The sequence below is a fragment of the Paroedura picta genome, chromosome 2 (assembly GCF_049243985.1).
Source record: "Paroedura picta isolate Pp20150507F chromosome 2, Ppicta_v3.0, whole genome shotgun sequence".
Lineage (NCBI taxonomy): Eukaryota > Metazoa > Chordata > Lepidosauria > Squamata > Gekkonidae > Paroedura > Paroedura picta.
In genome coordinates this window covers 135,353,254-135,371,341 of record NC_135370.1, presented here as the reverse complement: position 1 = coordinate 135,371,341, position 18,088 = coordinate 135,353,254, and the positions used below count along the sequence as shown (strand labels likewise).

The following is an 18,088-nucleotide window of genomic DNA, read 5'->3' as shown; positions in this document are numbered from 1 at the left end:
TCCCCAGAGATCAGTTCTCCTGGAGGAAATGGCAGCTTCAGATGACATACCATAGTTCAGCAGTTAAGCAGTGGAGGTGGTGAGCTCCCCCTCACTGGCAGTCTTCAAGCAAAGGTTGGATACACACTTTTCTTGGATGCATTAGGAAGCTTTGGGCTGATCCTGCATTGAGCAGTGGGTTGGACTAGATGGTCTGTGTGGCCCCTTCCAACTCTATGATTCTATGATTCGACCATAGAATAATTTTGTAGTGTGTGTTTCCAATCATTAAGCCATCTTGGTGGACCTTGCAACAGCCGAAAGGCAGGATACAAATTCTGTACATAAAATGATTATTGATCTATACTGAGAGATCAGCAGGAAAAACAGTACCTTGCTGATCTTACTCTGTTACTAAGCATCTTATCTTATAGTAACTCATGTTATAAAAGGCTAGTGTGGTGTTGTAGTTGAAATGCTGGTGTTGGACTTGTCAGAGCCAGTTAAAATCCCTACTCTGTCATGAAGCTCACTGGGTGACTAGCTTGGATTCAAAGCTGCATTTGTGTAGGCAAAGTGACTCCTTCCTAAGGAGTGTGATACTCTCCCTCTCCCACTATACCCTGAAATGCTGTTCTTAGGGGAGTTCCCTGGCCACCAGGAACAGCATTGGTGTAGTGGTTAGGAGACCGCTTGGTGTAGCGGTTAGGAGTGCCGACTTCTAATCTGTTGAGCCGTGTTTGATTCCCCACTTCCCCACATGCAACCAGCTGGGTGACCTTGGGCTCGCCACGTCTCTGATAAAGCTGTTCTGACCAAGCAGTAATATCAGGGCTCTCTCAACCTCACCAGCACACAGGGTGTCTGTTGTGGGGAGAGGAAAGGGAAGGTGAATGTAAGCTGCTTTGAGACTCCTTCAGGTAGAGAAAAGTGGCATATAAGAACCAACTCTTCTTCTTCATTTCAGGGGGCATTCAGGTCTGCAGTGGGAGGGGGAAAGCAAAAAAAAATCATGTATGGGAGGAGTTTCCTGTGCTCATGGAAACAGTGCTTTGAATCCAGGTTATTGTCTCTCATACTAACCTACCTCACATGTTTGTTGTGAGGACAAAATGACAGAAGAACTATGTATACTACTCTGAAGAATGCTATAGTTTAACACAAGTACATTACATAGAATATGACATACCATAGAATCTAAGTGAAACTGAAGTCCGAGGGTTGACATCCCTTTTCCCTCCCAATGTTATGCCCCCTAAGCCTTTGCCCTCCCAAGGTTTGGTCCCCAGATTTCCAGGAATTTCCGAAGCCAGAGTTTGCAACCCTGGCCTGGTATAATGCATTGGTGTACTGCTTGGTGACAAGGAACTCGTCAACGTGAGTAAAAGCTGTTCATGTTAGATTAACAGAGCTTGTTCTGATGGGTCTCTGGCTCTGTGTATAAGCTTTGCCTTCTGCCACTTGACTCCACTCCTGCATGAAGTTTTACCCCTGGCACATGGGCTCTGGCATTTGACCTTAGATAGGATCAATGCCTTGGCTTCTCCCAAGTATCACATTTCCATCATCCAACATCTCCAAAGAATGTTATCACCTTCCCAATTCCTGGTTCAGAAATTTTAGCACAAGCACTTAATTATCTCTTAGTTCCTGGATGGTCATCCCAAAGCAGCATACCCACAATTTGTAGGTAGAGCAGTAAAAAAACAATTTCCTCTCAAAGAATACCAAATGGAAGACATTCAAGATTCATCCTGGTGACACCAACTGTGAAAATCTGCACACATCTCAATTTCAGTAAGAAATGTCACTATTTTAAAGCTCATGTCCACCGTAACCATGTTACTTATCGTTTTAACAGAGGCCACTTTCTAAATGTTACCAGTTTTCTTCTTATACCATCACCAAGATATTTATGTTTTGTCCCCAATGAGCCAATTGAAACTGACAAGTTCTACTGGTTTTACGCCCACACCAAGCTGCTAGCTTTTGAATGAACACTTCAGGGTTGTCCTAGCAACCAGATGGTTCTACCCACAACCCCATACTTACAGTAAGATTAAATCAAAACACCATTTTCTCTATGTGAATATAAAAGTGGTAAAACATCTATCAACCACAAATAAGCAATATACTAATCCACTTTTTCCTATTTCAGCATGAAATAAACCATGACATTTTCATAACTGTTAAAGTACACAGTGCAGGCTAATTCTACTGCTACAGTGTTATCTATATTTGAGTGGGCATAACTTAAATTAGACAGTTGCAATTCCATTACCTACATCAGAGGCTGATCAGAAAATACAGAACTCACAGTTGCAATATAATCCAAATGTTTCCAAATTCAGTGTTTACATTTGTTTTCAACATGCACTGATGCTTTAGGAAACAACTTACTTTAATTTGGCCAACAAATGCACATGGTAGCAAAACAACAACAACAGCAACACTGAGTGTTCCAAACTTCCAACTGCTCGTTTGTCATTAAAGATTTTATGAAAATTACATAAAAACTAATTTTCATGAGTCAGATGGTTTGAATGTTTTTGAACAACTATTGATACTGGTAATGTCCCCATTTTCACTAAGTGTTTAGAAAATGTCGACCATAAACACTTACAGAAACGTCATTTTATTACAAGTATCTGAGTAAGCACCATATGAACTTGGTAGTGAAGCAGGGAATGCATATACTACTAAACAACACGGAATCAGACAGATATAACCTTCTGTAGTTAGAGTCGCAAACTTCATCTTGAAAATTTCTTGGAGATTTGGTAGGGGTGCCTGGGAAAGGCAAAGTTTGGGGAGGGAAGGGAACTTATTGGGGATATGATATCACTTTAGGACTAAGACTTCAATTTCTCATAGACTCTATGGTGTTTCATGCAGCCCACCCTTTGAAGCTACCATTTTCTAGAGAAAATTTTTCTATAGCCTGAAGAGCAGTTGTAATTCCAGGAGAACTCCAAACTGCCACCACCCTTGGCATCAGTAATCCTAAGGCCAGTACAGCATTCTGATATACCAGGGAAAAAGACTGAAGTCATGGGCTTGTTTGGTGCAGTAGACAGAATTTTAGAATCACAAGCAAACCAGTTTAGAAACAGAGTTCCAGGACTGGAGCTCCCATGATTTTTATGCCATTATCAGACACACTGGGACCCAGTCATGAATGTGACTGCAAAGGGAATTTTAAACCTTCTCTCCATACCATTTTCTTGGCCCAATATTGCCCCAGAAGTGGTATGTGCACCAATGGAGTTTGTCTGAGGTTGAAAAAATTGTGTGAGCGGAGGCTTAAACCCTCTCCACATCATAGTCCTGATCAGGATCAGGCTCCAGCAGGTCCAATAGCTGAATTTTATAAATTGCAGACATTCTAGGCACCAGGAACAGCTGTGTTCAACTCACTGCTCAGTGGAGAAACTCACTGAGTGAATTTAGACTAGCTACTATTTCTTAGACTATTTACCTCACAGAGTTTTTTTCTGAAGATAACAAATGGGTACACCTCCTTAAACGGATAATGATGTCGACTCCTCAAGTAATGAAAAGTTCCCAGGGCAGTGCTACTAGGCTTTGTGTCATTTTGATGGGAAACCACATGAGATCTATGGTTTCTTTGTTATGTTTGCTTTATGTACTTTTCTACAAGTGGATCATAGTAGAATCAAAGAGCCATTTGCATAGTAGACAGCAAATCTTCTGACTTTTGTATCAGATTCTTAGAGCTCTCTTTAAATTCCAACCGCTTTCTCATCTCTCATACATACATTTTGCAGAGTATCAGTTGCAAATCACACCTCTTTACATAAATCACCCATGAAGAATCCACAAGAATTCAGAAACACTAACCAGCAGGCAACCCTCTAGGCAAAACATAGATCCATTTACAGCTACTAAAACACTACATACAAATGAAATTGTGAATGAATAAAGCAGGATGGACATTGTTCACTTACCATGAAGGGTCCTTCTCCTGGGTTTTATTCTGCTCATATTAGGGAGGGAGGAACAGGTTCTTTTCCCTCCAACTGTCACCTGGCGACAGTTACATCTCGAGCTCAGTCTTGTCTTAACTACAGCTTCATAGCATTAGTCTATATCACAACTGACAACAGTAAACTATATAATAACATAACATGAAACAAGAAGGTAACAAGTAGTAGAAGAAGAGTTGGTTCTTATATGCTGCTTTTCTCTACCCGAAGGAGGCTCAAAGTGGCTTACAGTCACCTTCCCTTTCCTCTCTCCACAACAGACACCCTGTGAGGTGGGTGAGGCTGAGAGAGCCCTGATATCACTGCTCAGTCAGAAGTTTTATCAGTGCCTTGGTGAGCCCAAGGTCACCCAGCTGGTTGCATGTGGAGGAGCGCAGAATCGAACCCAGCATGCCAGATTAGAAGTCTGCACTCTTAATCACTACACCAAACTGGCTCTCAAATAGGAAATAGAGGTGAAAAAGAACCTGTTTGCCCTATCTACCTTGGAAATCCCTTAACTTACAATCTATACCTATGATAACCAAATATGTTTAAGAAGCAAACCTGGCAACACAACTGGTGTGGGGCAAAAGGTTCTCTGTAACCTCAGGGGAGAAGGACCCATCACGGTAAGTGACCAATTGCTATTCTCCCCCTGAGCGGAAGACATTTTGCTGGGGCCTATTAAAGCAGTCCCTAAACCTGAGTTGGGAAGGATCATCATCATCATGCAGTACTTGCTGTATCACCAATCTACTGTAAACTGCATCGACTGAGCTAAGTTGGTGTATCTTATAATGTTTAATGAAAGTGGAAATGTTAGCCCAGGTTATTGCTCTGCACACCTATACTACTGTAGCCCTATTTGAGAAGGCTGCATTCATGGAAACAGTACACATGGAGTGTGCAGTAATCCATACTGGAGCCTGTTTGCCTAGGGATTCATATGCCTCTGAAATACAATCCCTTAGGGACTTGCCTATAGATGCCTTTGATAAGGTTCTCCCCTTGTTGTACTGGAGATAAGAAACCCAAAGGGACTCCATCCTTCTTGCTCACTGAGTTCTAAGTAAATATCCAAATTTTGCCACACCCTTTCACTTAGATGTTTAGGCTGAGGACAAAAATTTGTTAGACAAATCTCCTGTGACATGTAGAACCTTGTTGAGACCTTTGGCCAAATGGTTAGATCTGTTCTGAGTATAACCTTACCTTTATGGTAAACACATAGTCCCTGCATAATTGACCATGCTCCCAGCTCCAAAATTTTTCAGGCTGAAGTTACTGGCATTAAAAATATAGATTTCCACGTTAGTAATTTTAGTGGTGTCTCCACTATAGACTGAAAGGGTGGTCTACTGAGAGTGTTGTTGTTGTTGTTGTCATTATTAATAATTATATTTATATACCGCCCTCCCCAATGTTAAGTGCTGCATTCAGACTCCAAGTGGCAAAATGGTAACCTGCGTTGGCTGTTTTGCTTCTGCCCCCTTAAGAAACCAAGCCATATAAGATACCCTTTAATATGACATAATACTGTGACCAGCGCCACCACCCGTCTCCTGAAGATGGCTGTCCTCAGGCCTTGGGAAAGACCTTCCTGCAGGAACTTGATCCCCTTAATCCTTGGTGAACTTACATCTACGGCCTTGTGCTGACACCAGCGGACAAAGGCTTCCCATGTTTGTTGTAAATCCATAAAGTAGATGCCTTCCTGGAGGCCAATATCATACTTATAACCTCTTATAACCTCTTTGCTGTAACTCCTCTTTTGGAGCACAACAAAAATTGATTCCAATAGCACCTTTAAGTCCAACAAAGATTTATTCAAGGTTTAAGTGTTCGAGTGCATGCACTCTTCTTCAGACAATGGAACAGAGATTATAAGAGTACAGATATAAGGCAAAAGTAAATTAGTAGCAAATTAGTAAACTGTGTCAAATTATGCAGTATGATAATTTTTTGCTTAAAAAGGTAATCAGTCTTTTGGGTTCAGTTGTAGTTCACAAAAACACTGGAGAAATAAAAATGGCAAGGTTAGTAATTAATGACACTTTCCCAGGAACACCTTCTTCCTCCCAGCCTAAATCTTGGTAGGGCGCTCTGAGAATGAAAGGAACACAGTTGAAAAGAGTGCTTCCTGTCCCTCAGAAGAAATTTAAGCATTATCTTTTTCTAACCTTTACCTTCTACCAGTATCTTATCTAGGAAGTCCCCAAATAACCTATCCCTATGAAAGAGATATGCCAAGACTATTGACTTAGATGTGGCATCAGTCTGCCAGGCCTTTAGCCACAAACCTCTATGAATCACAGTACTGGAAGAAATCAATCTTGAGGGGGGGAAATAATCACATTTAGGGTCACATCAGATAAGAAAGTGGCTGCTTTTAGAAGTCCATTGACTCAATCGATAGCTCTGGCGTTACCTTCTCATAACTGCTGTGAGGTCTTCCTAGCCCAGGTCACTGCCACTTTATTCATTATGGAAGCCATGTTATAGGCCCTGATCACAGGATATTGCTTATTTAGAAGTGGACACCTCCACTCCTCTCTCATCCTTTTTTCAAAAAACCGTGGAAGAGGGACGTGACTTTGTATAGTGGGGGGGGGGGGTCTTGGAAAATAGTCTACATGTCCCTTTGGACCTTTTATTTTCCTAGTCTGTGGTTTAGAATTTGTCTGGGCTGTTATAGCCCTAAACAGCATGAACTGATAATTCTCTGCCTGAAAAAGGCACACTGCTGCTCACACCTCCTGCTCTTCTTCCTCTTCAGTGAGGAACTCCGCATCCTCCCAATCACCCAGGTCATCACCAGAGGAATCCCCTGAAATAGAGTGAATGTGCAGCCTCTTTCTTGCTGCCTTAGTCAGCCACCTAGATCAGTGGTTCTTAACCACCCTAATGCCACAACCCCTACAGTAGAGGCGTCGGCGGAGCATGCGCACTCAGTGCAGCTGCTGCTCCTGCTCGTTGCGGTGCTCACCATGGCGCTGGCCTCCTCTGCGCAGCTTCGGTGATTTCCACAGCTTCTATGAGTTCTGAGGTGGCGCGGAGGAGGCCAGCACCTTGCCTCCACCATGGCCATACCCGCTGACCTAGATGGATCTTCTCCTGGGTCTTTAATAGCTCTAAAGATGCCTGAGAGGCAGCATAGTTATAATCAGGTTTGTCTGCCATTGCAAAGCCCCTGGAACTGAAAGCCACCACCTGTTCCTTAATAACATTAGTGATAAAGTTGTAAAATTCAGGAGGCATCTGAAAAATAGGATTAACATTACCAGACCTGGGGTGTCTGCCCTGCCAGTGGTTTGCCAGGCCAGCTCATCCTTGTTCTCAGGATCTTGTTGCGGCTCCAAAAAGCTCGCTGAGACTTTTTTCTCTCTCTCTTTCTTCCCCACCCCTTTCTGACGCATTTGGTCAGCTTGGCATGTTTGCAGCCTGGATCAGTATGCTGCCCAACACTTCAGAGCTTTTTGAAATGGCCAGTAAGTCCGCCGATGCCTCCAAATCGGTGTTGGATAAGATGTCATCCTCTTGCCTAATAGTGGCCATAAGGACCCTATGAGTGGCTGCCAATAATAAACTGTCTGCTCTAGCCGACTTCCTCAGTGGCGCTGCCTTCTCTGCCACAGCGTTCTTCCCTCCGACAGGGGGAAAAGGCTTGGAAGACAAAGCTTGGAAGAAACACACACACTAAATAATAAGGAGAGAGGGAGGTGAGATATAAGGTTTTAGAGACAGATACAACAGTGTCTAGCTACTCTCCCTTTACAAGCAGGAGAAAGACTGGGCTCAAGATATAAAATTTGGCAGGTGACAATTGGAGGAAAAAAGAGCCTGCTCCTGCCTCCCTAAACTCAAGCAGGATAAACCCCAGCAAGATGTCCTCTGCTTAGGGGGAGAAAGGGACATGCAACTATGCTATATCTGTTTGACTATTTCTACAACCAGAAACAGCTTGTATTTTTCCAAGATGCAAGTCAAAACATCAGTCCTATGTTGCATTAACTATGGGAAAGGTACATAATTTCTAATTTTCCGTCTTAAGTCTGGCATGTTAAATAATAAGGCTTGCTCTTCTAGCAACCTAGCACTTGACAGAACAGACAGCACATTGAGAAATCAAACAAATCTAGTTTGTTGTCTCACTAAAATCAATTAAATCATCCAACATTATACTTCCCATTTTCCTTGTTTCATGCTGCAGAGATAAACCTATTCTAATTCCAATTAATCATTAACTATTCCCTAAAAAGTAAACATTTGTAAAAAAATAATCCAGCCACATTTTTATCAGGTACTAAAGGCAAATTAAGGTTGATGTTAGCCTTCCTCATGCCTTTGTGCTTTGTCCTCTTTAGACCTTGCCCTAAGGTTACTGCTATGGTCTGAAGGCAGAACAGCATGTCTTTTTTCTAGCATCGATATTCTGTTTTCTGCCTCTCTGTTGATAACACATAGAGGCTTTTAATAAGAAAACAGTATTACAGAACTTATCCAAAGGGATTGTCAAAATCATAAGTCTAGACAGCAAAGGAAAAAAGCAAATATGAGAAAACTATAATGCATTAATTATCTTGTCTCTATGCATATCATACTACATTGATAATGACCTTCAAAGATAAAGAAATCAATATGTGGATATATACCTTCTCTTCGTGCCCTTTGATTACTAGGATAATTTATTACGTCTCCTCAATCACCCTCTATTTCTCAATAACAATAGACCTCTCATTTAGCACAACCACCTTGCAGAAAAAAATATTCATTCATAATTCTCTGCACTAACTTGCTCCATCTGTGACCTTTAGAGAGATCTTCTAAAGGTAAAAAGAGGTTTAATTGGGGGGAAGGGAAAAGGTTAGGTAGAAAGACAGGCACTGCACACACAGCTTTTTTATCTGGGTCATGTACATTTCTGGAAGAACATAATGCTACAAAAACCACTTCATCAATCTGGAATATCAAGCCATTAGCTTTGACCTCACAGGGAACATAATCAGGCAAAAAAGATGGCCTTTTGTCCCCTAAGCGTACAGGTTAACTCACAGAGCTAAGAAAAATGAGACTAACTAAAAACTTCTGTTAAAGAGTGACAGCTGCCGTCGGCCATAACACTCTAGTGATGCAGATATGGGCATTCAGCATTCCAATTAAATTGTGAAGATTAACATTTTTCTGCATGTTTTATTTAATGATATTTTTCTTGGTTGGCACACTTTAACTGAGCATAAGGAACAAGAGGGACAGAGGAAGTCAAAGGACAGACACTGAATGGCATATGTAACAGAGATACCATTTAACCCTTTTATGAACTAATTCATAATTAAGCCTTGCTGTATCGTTTTTAGTGTTATGTAGCACAGCCTTGATGAAAACCCTGAAACATTATCCACACTAGAAAAAGCATCTCTCGCAAATGCCTTCCAAAATGCAAGGTTAGTAAGGAATATTGCTGCTCAAAGACCTTGCCATCTCAGAAATAATAAGCACAGGAATTCAGTTTAGACTAATTCTAATTTGCAGATCTAGAAAATAAGATTATGAGATGCCTCAACCAACAGCAGTCATTTTTGGCAGTCCAACGTACAATTCCACAAATAATAGGAATTGTGTCCTTTCATATATTACAAACATTGCCAGGCAAGAAGAAATCTCTTAATTCTCTGTAATTGAAAACACACAGCACACTTAAAATATAGCATTAGGCTGACACTAGATGTACCCAAACTCTTAATCTTTCAAATGACCGTCCCCACTAACAACAATACAGAGAGGTTTCAGTTAGGACAACCAAGTCAGGGAAGGGGGGTTAAACCCTCTTTGCAGTGTACTGCCTTTTATTGCACTTTTAAGGCCCCTACAAAGTCATTTATTTTCTGCCAGTGGTTTTCTGTGCCTCCAAAGCAGCTTCTCTAAACACTGCATAAATCAGCTGACTTTTCTGTTTTTCTTTGCATCCTGATAACTTCTCAGACTCAGACAGAAAGACAAAAAGACAAAAAGGTAAGGAATGGACAGTACCAGTATAAAAAACACTCTACTTCATGCTAACTAGAAGGTCAAAACAGAACAAAACTTGAAATAAAATCTGGAAAACTCTACAGCAGAGGTCTCCAACCCCTGGTCCGCAGCCCGGTACCGGGCCGCCAGCGGCCGCGCCTGCCTTCCCCTCCCCCCGCAGCGAGAGGGGGGGAAGAGGCAGGCGTGGCCGCTGGCACGCCAGCGACGCAAATGTGCACACGCGGAGCCGCCGCGCGCGCGTGTTTGCGCCCCCTGCTGGCAAAAATGCGCACGTGCGGCTGTTCTGCGCATGCGCGTTAGCGCCACCTAATGGCGAAAACGCACATGCACAGCAACTGCGCGTGCACGTTTACATGCAGCTGCTGTGGCCGGGCCGCCGGCTCTCTCCCACCCTCGCAGGCGGTCCCCAACTACAAGAAGGTTGGGGACCGCTGCTCTACAGGACCACCTTAAGTAAGCTGCAACTTGATGAAACTTTACACACACACATAGAATTTAATCTAGAAACTCTTGCCACTAAGTATCAGTTCATCGTTTAGGTGCTCCAGTATTCCTTGCTTTCATAAATGTCAATTGTTTCCACTTTTAAAAAACATTTCAGAGGGTAGCCATGTTGGTTTGCAGTAGAATGATTACACTGGAGTTCAACACCCTAGAAACAAACAAAACATATTAGTATCTGATTAGGGGAGTTTGGGGTCTTGAAAGTTACATAAATTATCTAAAGGAAAGCTCTTCAAGAAGACAGTAATATTGAAGCTTTGTTTCTCCGCCCTAATTAAATGCTGCTACACTTGGTTTCCTTTTATAATTTTGCAACCATTTATTGTATTGTTTGCTGTTAGGAGTCTATATAATACATGGGGATAGAATGATTTTTACAGGAATAAACAGCGTTAAAGGGGGATTAGAAATATTAATGGAGATTAATGGAGGATAGGTCTATCAGTGCCTACAAGCCATGGTGACTGAGGGGAACCTTCATATTAAGAGACAGTAAGCCTCTGAATACCAATGCCAGGTGTCAGCATCAGAGGAAGGCCTTGGCCTCTGTGCCATGTTGTTGATGCGAACTGGAGGGTCACTCTCAAGACTCAATGTTGTTCAGCTGACAGATGTAGACTGTCAAACTGGGGTATGGTTGGATTCTGTGCTATCACCGGACAAAAGTGCCCATCTTGGAACAGTCAGAATTTTTTTCCTCCTATGCCAAGCCTGCCAGGTGGATCCCTGTTTGTCTGGATTAGACCCTGCCACCCTGATCTATGCAACAGTCACCTCCAGAATGAACTACTAAAATTTGCTCTACCCTTGAAAATGCTTTGGAAATTGCAAATGGTCCAGAATGCAGCTGCCAGGTTGCTGACTGGCACATTATGGTCAGCTCATATTACTCCAATTTTGCAGCAGTTGCACTGGCTACCAGTTGGTCTTTGGATCCAATTCAAGGTGCTGGTGTTAACTTTTAAAGCCTTCAATGGACTGGGACCATCATATCCACAGGACTTTCTTTCCAATTACAACCCCCCAGGATTCCTTCAGTCATTGTTTAGGGGCCCTCTTGCAGGTGCCTCGCCCCAGGATGGCTTGCGTAGCTGTCACCAGGGGAAGGGCCTTTCCAGCTATGACCCCTACCTTGTCAAATGCATTCTTGGATGACCACATCCCCTGCTGGACTTGTTAAGTGTTATGCAAGGCTGAATTGTTTAGGATGGCCTTTGAAGGGTGACCAAGTATTTGGCTGTTTTAATAGGTAAGGCAATACCCATATATTTTAATTATTTAATATTTTTATTTTCATATTTTAAATTTGTATTTGTTTTTCTGTTGTTTTACCTTAAGGATTTTAATGTTGTAAGTCACCTTTGGGTGAACAGCAGCTAAAAAATAATCTAATAAAATAAATAAATGCATGTGAAAATTTCTGGAAATCCACCATTGTGGCTGTCAATTGCATGCCTAAAATTTCTCTGCTGCTAGTGGTGCTATGATAGCCACAGGTCACATGAGCAACTGACTAAGAGCTCAGGGCCAAGAGCCTTTTGGTTCACAGTGTATAGCTGGCCTGATTTAAAGAATACCTATAAAGGAAATGCTCTTAGCAGTTCTTACAAATATTACTTTTTACTGTTGCATGGCACCTCATGAATCTTACTTGAGAGTATACAATAGAAAGCATAAAGATTTTACATGTGAGTCTTCTGTATTGAGGTCTGTAGAAAAACTGAAGTAATGCTTTATTAGGACAAGAAAAGAAACATAGGGTGGAAATATAAAGATAAATGACATGACAACTCAGAAGAGGGGGGAAAAAAGATTGTTAATCACCACAAAAGCAATCCATGATTTCTATCAAAAAGAAAATGTCTGATTACTGACAGTCACTTTTGCAACTAGTGAGTCATTTCACATGAGCTACCTATCCTACTTAAATTCAGCTAAATCCTTCTAGTGACAACAAAAGACCATGATTAATATAAGTGTAGCTGGAAAGCAATAATACTGTTCCTGTCATATATATATATATATATATATATATATATATATATATATATATATATATATATATATATAAAATGAGAAATAAATTTGAAGTTACTGTGTACTGACAATGCAGTTACACGCAGCTGGAGATATGAGCTTTTGTTTCTCAACACCTTTAGGATCAGCATCTCTCTGTTAGAACTGCAGCACACCCATGCAGAGATGCACAAGGACAGCAGTAAGGCTGGGATGAGCCCTGCAAAGTACTTATGGGTACTCCAAAGAAAGCTGACGAGTATGAACTCTGACAGGGTAAAATAAGTTTCCGCGTGCATCACCTCATCACTAGATACAGGCTTTGCAGTATTATATTGTTCAAGTCACAGTAACAGATCGACAGAGCAAGAGCACATTTGAAAAATATTTCCTCCCAGTCTTTTAGTTACTGATCACTTATTTATTCATGTAAGAATTCTGAAAGATTTCTCAAATACATACATGCACATCAAGCCAAAATATGACATAAAATAAACACTGTAGAATTGCAGCCCAACCTTATGAAGGTTTACTTGGAATGATACCTCCTTCAGTTAAACTGGACTTACTACCAAGTAAGTATGCACAGAATTAGTCTTGAACAAAAGTAAAGAGGTCAAGCTAGAATCCCACCACCAATTATAGCAATAATGATAGTAATACTGCCTTTTCATAAAGCTAAAATAAGGAAAGAAATTGAACAGCAAGATGGCTTTCTGGTTTTCAGGTTCTATCATATGCTTGGCAGTTGCCAAGCAACCTCAAAGCTCTTTCGTTTTTCTTTACCAGAATGGAGGCAAGTCAATCCAGCTGTATGGCACAAAGGAAATCAAGGGAGTAAGGCAAGCCATGGAGATCAAGAGGAATTTAATTACTTGTATTTAACCCAAGATTTCCTAACACAGCTACCTTAACACAAGCAGAAAAATTAACAAAGCTGCTTTAACACTTGTTATACTCCTCTATTGACTGTATTTTTACCACTGGTAATTAAATACAACATATGGTTTAGAATTGAAATTGGCTCTTCCACCTGGACAACTAACGTCAGAACTCAAGATCTCATGGCCACCAATCCTTTAAAATTTTTAAAGATATATGACTTAAATCTACAGCATTAACTGCCAGTGTTGACATCAGTTTAGTTTTCAAAGAAATCTGTGAAATGCTACTTCTGTAATGTTATACTGATTACCAGTACTGGATAAATTATTATGCAATCATATTACTGATGATCCAATCCAGACACAGAAAATTTAAACTTTTAAATAAGTATCTTTAGAAATCAGAAGGAAACCAAACAACTGACTTCTAGGGAATATAAAAAAGGATAATGCCATTATTTTAGAATTATAATCCACATTATGCTGAGGGCTCAATGCAGCTGTTTATGCACTTCACACTATACTAATTTAGACATTACTTTAGTTTTAAATAGTTCACCATTAGAGCTGAAAACTTTTCAACCACAAGCCACCAATACTAAATCCTATGATTTCCTTCATTAAGAAAATACATATTGTTTAAGAGAACTTCTCCCCCATAAAGCAACAAAACACAAATAAGTTTAAACACAACATAATTGAGAGCAATGGTGGAGGAGAAGGTTGACATCAAGAATGACTAAATGCAGGTCATCTGCTGAAAGAGCTATTACTGGTCCATGTCCCAGCAAAGGTGACAATAATAATACATTAATTACATTGTAAATAACTTAATAAAACTTATAATTAATTAGGCAAAAGACTGACAGTTTGTATTTAGAAGTGTATCCCACTTGATCAGTGTGTAAATAACTTAATAAAAGTGTATCCCACTTGATCAGTTGTAAATAACTTAATAAAACTTATAATTAATTAGGCAAAAGACTGACAGTTTGTATTTAGAAGTGTATCCCACTTGATCAGTGTGGCTTGCCTAAGACTGGTTAGATTTATTTTTCGCCCTATTTGCATGCTATTTATGTTCAAAGAATAATCAAAATGAAGTATCTATTGATATCCCAAATAAATACTCGGTATCCACCCTAATCTTTCCAATGATTCTCATTCTTCACTAGCCAATACTGTCCCAGTGTTCATTAACATTAAGGGGGCAGGGGAGTAGAACTGAAGGAAGAGTATATGACTAAACAGCTCATTATGTCATTATGTAGTTGTAGTTGCTTCGGCCTCTTCTTGAGTAACTTCAAAAATTTCTTCTAAATCCCATTATACAGACACACAGAGACACACAATTTTGTTTTGTTGCAAGAACCAATATGTTCTCAGTCTAATAATCTATTGAAAGATCTTCCATAGACTTCCAGAACTGTAAAGCTTTAACTTTAGCTTCTACAGTCATTCCCAATATTTTTTCATATTTTGGAGGGATCCAAACTGCAGGAATATATCTTAAAATGCAGTGGTTGAAAAAGAAATTTATACAGGTTGACAGAATCGGGTTAATCTATCTTTCCACTTCATGCCAGAATGTTGTGATTACAGGGCAAAGTCAAAAGAGATGTTCTAGGTTTGTTTGTAGTGTATTAAATCTCCAGCACTGATCAGTCAAAAGTTCCATGTTTGAAGGATTTGACTGTATGTCAATGTAATCTAAATATTATTTTTACTGAATTAATCTTAGTTGAAAATCTGCTATTGATGGGTTTCAGGGCTGATGACCATTGCTTAAGTTATACTACCATAGCAAAGTCTATAAATTCTGTATTCTATATTTCACTTCAGAATTATTCATGGGTTGGCTTCTGATGTAGCTGTACCCAGCTACTTTAGCTGAGAGGTAGCACAGTATAAAATGGAATTAACAAAAAGATTTGCGTTTTAATGGTAAATACTAAGGTCCATTCTGCACGTTAAAAGTAGCAGAAGTCTTCCAAATGGTAAACACTACAAATTTGACCTCCACAGAAGTGTTTTAAAGCTCCCCTAAGTCCCCAAGCACAATACAGCCCCCTGTTTGCCAGTTCCCTTTAATTTCGGCCGAAAATCACATCCGTGCGGGGGGGGATTTTTTTTTCACTCGGGGGAGCATGGTAATGATGACTCGCCAGCTCACACACCAGCTAGATGAGTCTCTACATTAGGAAGAATCAAGGCATATTCAATGAAACGTGTTTTTTTTTAACCTGTGCTTAAAGAGAAAGGGGCTTTTCGGGAGTATGATAACAACCGCCCATTGGCTGTTCGTTTGATTGACGGCCAGGGGCGGGAACAAGCACAGAAAAAAATCGCTTTCTTTCTAGCGATTCCTGTGAGACTGGAAACCTGTGGGGAACGAATGAAACACTACTGGATACCAGTACAAATGCAGGTATGCGGAACGCCGAGATTCCACTATTTAAAATACCGTTATTGCTTTGTAAAATCAATTAGCAACATTGGTCCTTGTGCGGAATGGGCCTAATTTTTCCTGATTAGTACACACACACACTTCCATTATCTGCTAATCAGTACAGATTGAGTCCTGCTCATTATAGCATGGGAAGGAGCAGAGTGGATTAAAGGACTAGAGAAGACAAATGAACAGATAAGAAGAAACAGCTGTCTCCTATCCCAACTGCTGACATCAGTAGAGAATTACCAGGTTGCAAGCTAGGAGAAAGAAATTCCCAATCACCAAAAAAAGACTGTTCTTCCATCTTTTAATTCCTGACAAAGAATTTCTGTTTCCAATGTCTTTATCATCCAACATTCAAGAGCTCATCTGGATGGATGAGTGTGCTGGGTTTGCAGCAGAATTAGGACTATTCTAAATACAATTAAAGGTTTCATTTCCTTTAAAATTAGTGTCTATAATTGTGCAACTGTCCTGCTTACAACAACAGATGAGGCAGGACAAATAAGCAGACTGGAAAATGGCTGGGGTAAGGTATTATGCCTTATCTGCGGCTCTCGCATCAGCTCCATCTCTCCTCTTAGAAAACAGAACATTGTCCCTATGGAAAGAAGTCAAAATTCTAACCCCATGTTTGCTAGGGAAATGACAGGCCAATAGTTACAGATAGCATCCTGGCTACTATTCAGCAGAAGTCTGGTAACTCTAGATACCACTGAGCTTGGACCAGGCCCTGAGAAACTGCTGACTCTGATCTGGTTTCTCAAACTGAGCAACTTGTCACTCAGTGTAGACAGGGCTCTTAGGTTAAAATTACTAATGATGCTAGCATATTATTAAGGGCAGGTTTTCTAAGGGAAAAAAGAATAAGCAGGTGATAGTGTGTGAACACTCTTCTCTACCTATCAAGTCACAGTAGTTTGTCACCCAAGCATTTTCCTCTCCACCTAAGCTTCCAATATTAGAGCTCAGTGGGGAGAACAGTGCTTAAGTATCAGGCTGTAGGAATCTAATCCTGGGGTAGTCAAACTGCAGCCCTCCAGATGTCCATGGACTACAATTCCCATGAGCCTTTGCCAGTGAATGCTGCAGTTTGACTACCCCTGATCTAATCCATAGGGAAGGGAGAAGGACTTTACATTCCCCACTTGCACAACTATGTTTCTCTAAGGACTCTCACCTCAAACTATATAGTTCAGAGGCAAAGGAATGCATCTGGTGTAGTTTGAGCTTCAGCCTTCCAATCCTTCTCTGCTTGTTTACTGTGTTACCTCCAGACCATGAACTGTGTTACCTCCAGACCAGATGCTCAGCAGGAAGATGGTGGGCACAGCAACACTCTTGCTCCGTTTTTGTAGCTTCTTTTCAAATGCCTAGCTGAGGGATTCAAACCTTGGCTCAGAGAAACAAAATCCAAGGCAGGCAATGTCCCAATATGCAATGGTCAAAAAGGAAAAGAATATTTAGGCATAAAGCAGACTTGGTTCAAAAACAAATTTGTTAATGTGGTGCACAGTGTATGAGAAATTAAATATAAAGGCATGTGTAAAAATAGCAACCTCTTTCAATATTTTTTCAGACTTTTAGCAAACATGTCTGTTTTCATTCAGAATAGCTCTCTAATATATGCTTTCCAACCCCTTTACTACAACTTATACATTTCTTATAGTGGCAGAACCTCTTCCCCATGAAAAATACCAAGATCATTCATGGAGGCAGCGGCACATACGTACCACAGCATCAAAAAAAAAAAAAAAGGCAGTGGAAGTTATTTATGTATTAGTGTACAGTGTAGTGCAGTGTACAGAGATGATTTGTCATTGCCTGGCTTTGCGTCATGACCTTATTTTCATTAGAAGTCTCCCATCTAAACAGTAACCAAGGCCAACTCTGCTTAGCTTTGAAGATTGACAAAACTATCCACATAGGGATACAGGTCCTTCAATAAGACCTAGAGATCTCCTGGAATTATAGCTCATCTTGATCATCTGTGACTGCTGATCTGAGCTGGATACTGATGAGTTCAAGTTTGAGTTCAGATATTCTTTGATAGGTAGGAAATTTTAGCTATATTTTCCCATTATGTTCACTAATCTGCAAGTAAGGTTGTCAACTTTCAGGAGGGTTCTGGGGCCCTGGCTTTCCAGCTGATCTCCAGAGCTTCCCAGGGGAAATGGTAGCTCTTATCCCATAGGTCGGTGGCAAACAGTTTCTGAAATAAAATCAGCCCATGCTAT

General features: G+C 40.6%; 2 protein-coding genes across 5 annotated transcripts in view; one reads left to right on the top strand and one right to left on the bottom strand.

The window, feature by feature from the left end:
* The window catches only part of CHRM5 (cholinergic receptor muscarinic 5), an 83,766-nt gene that overhangs the window by 45,169 nt on the left and 20,509 nt on the right, over positions 1 to 18,088 (top strand). The gene's annotated exons all lie outside the window — the stretch shown is intronic.
* AVEN (apoptosis and caspase activation inhibitor) overlaps positions 1 to 18,088 on the bottom strand; it is a 159,768-nt gene that overhangs the window by 128,977 nt on the left and 12,703 nt on the right. The gene's annotated exons all lie outside the window — the stretch shown is intronic.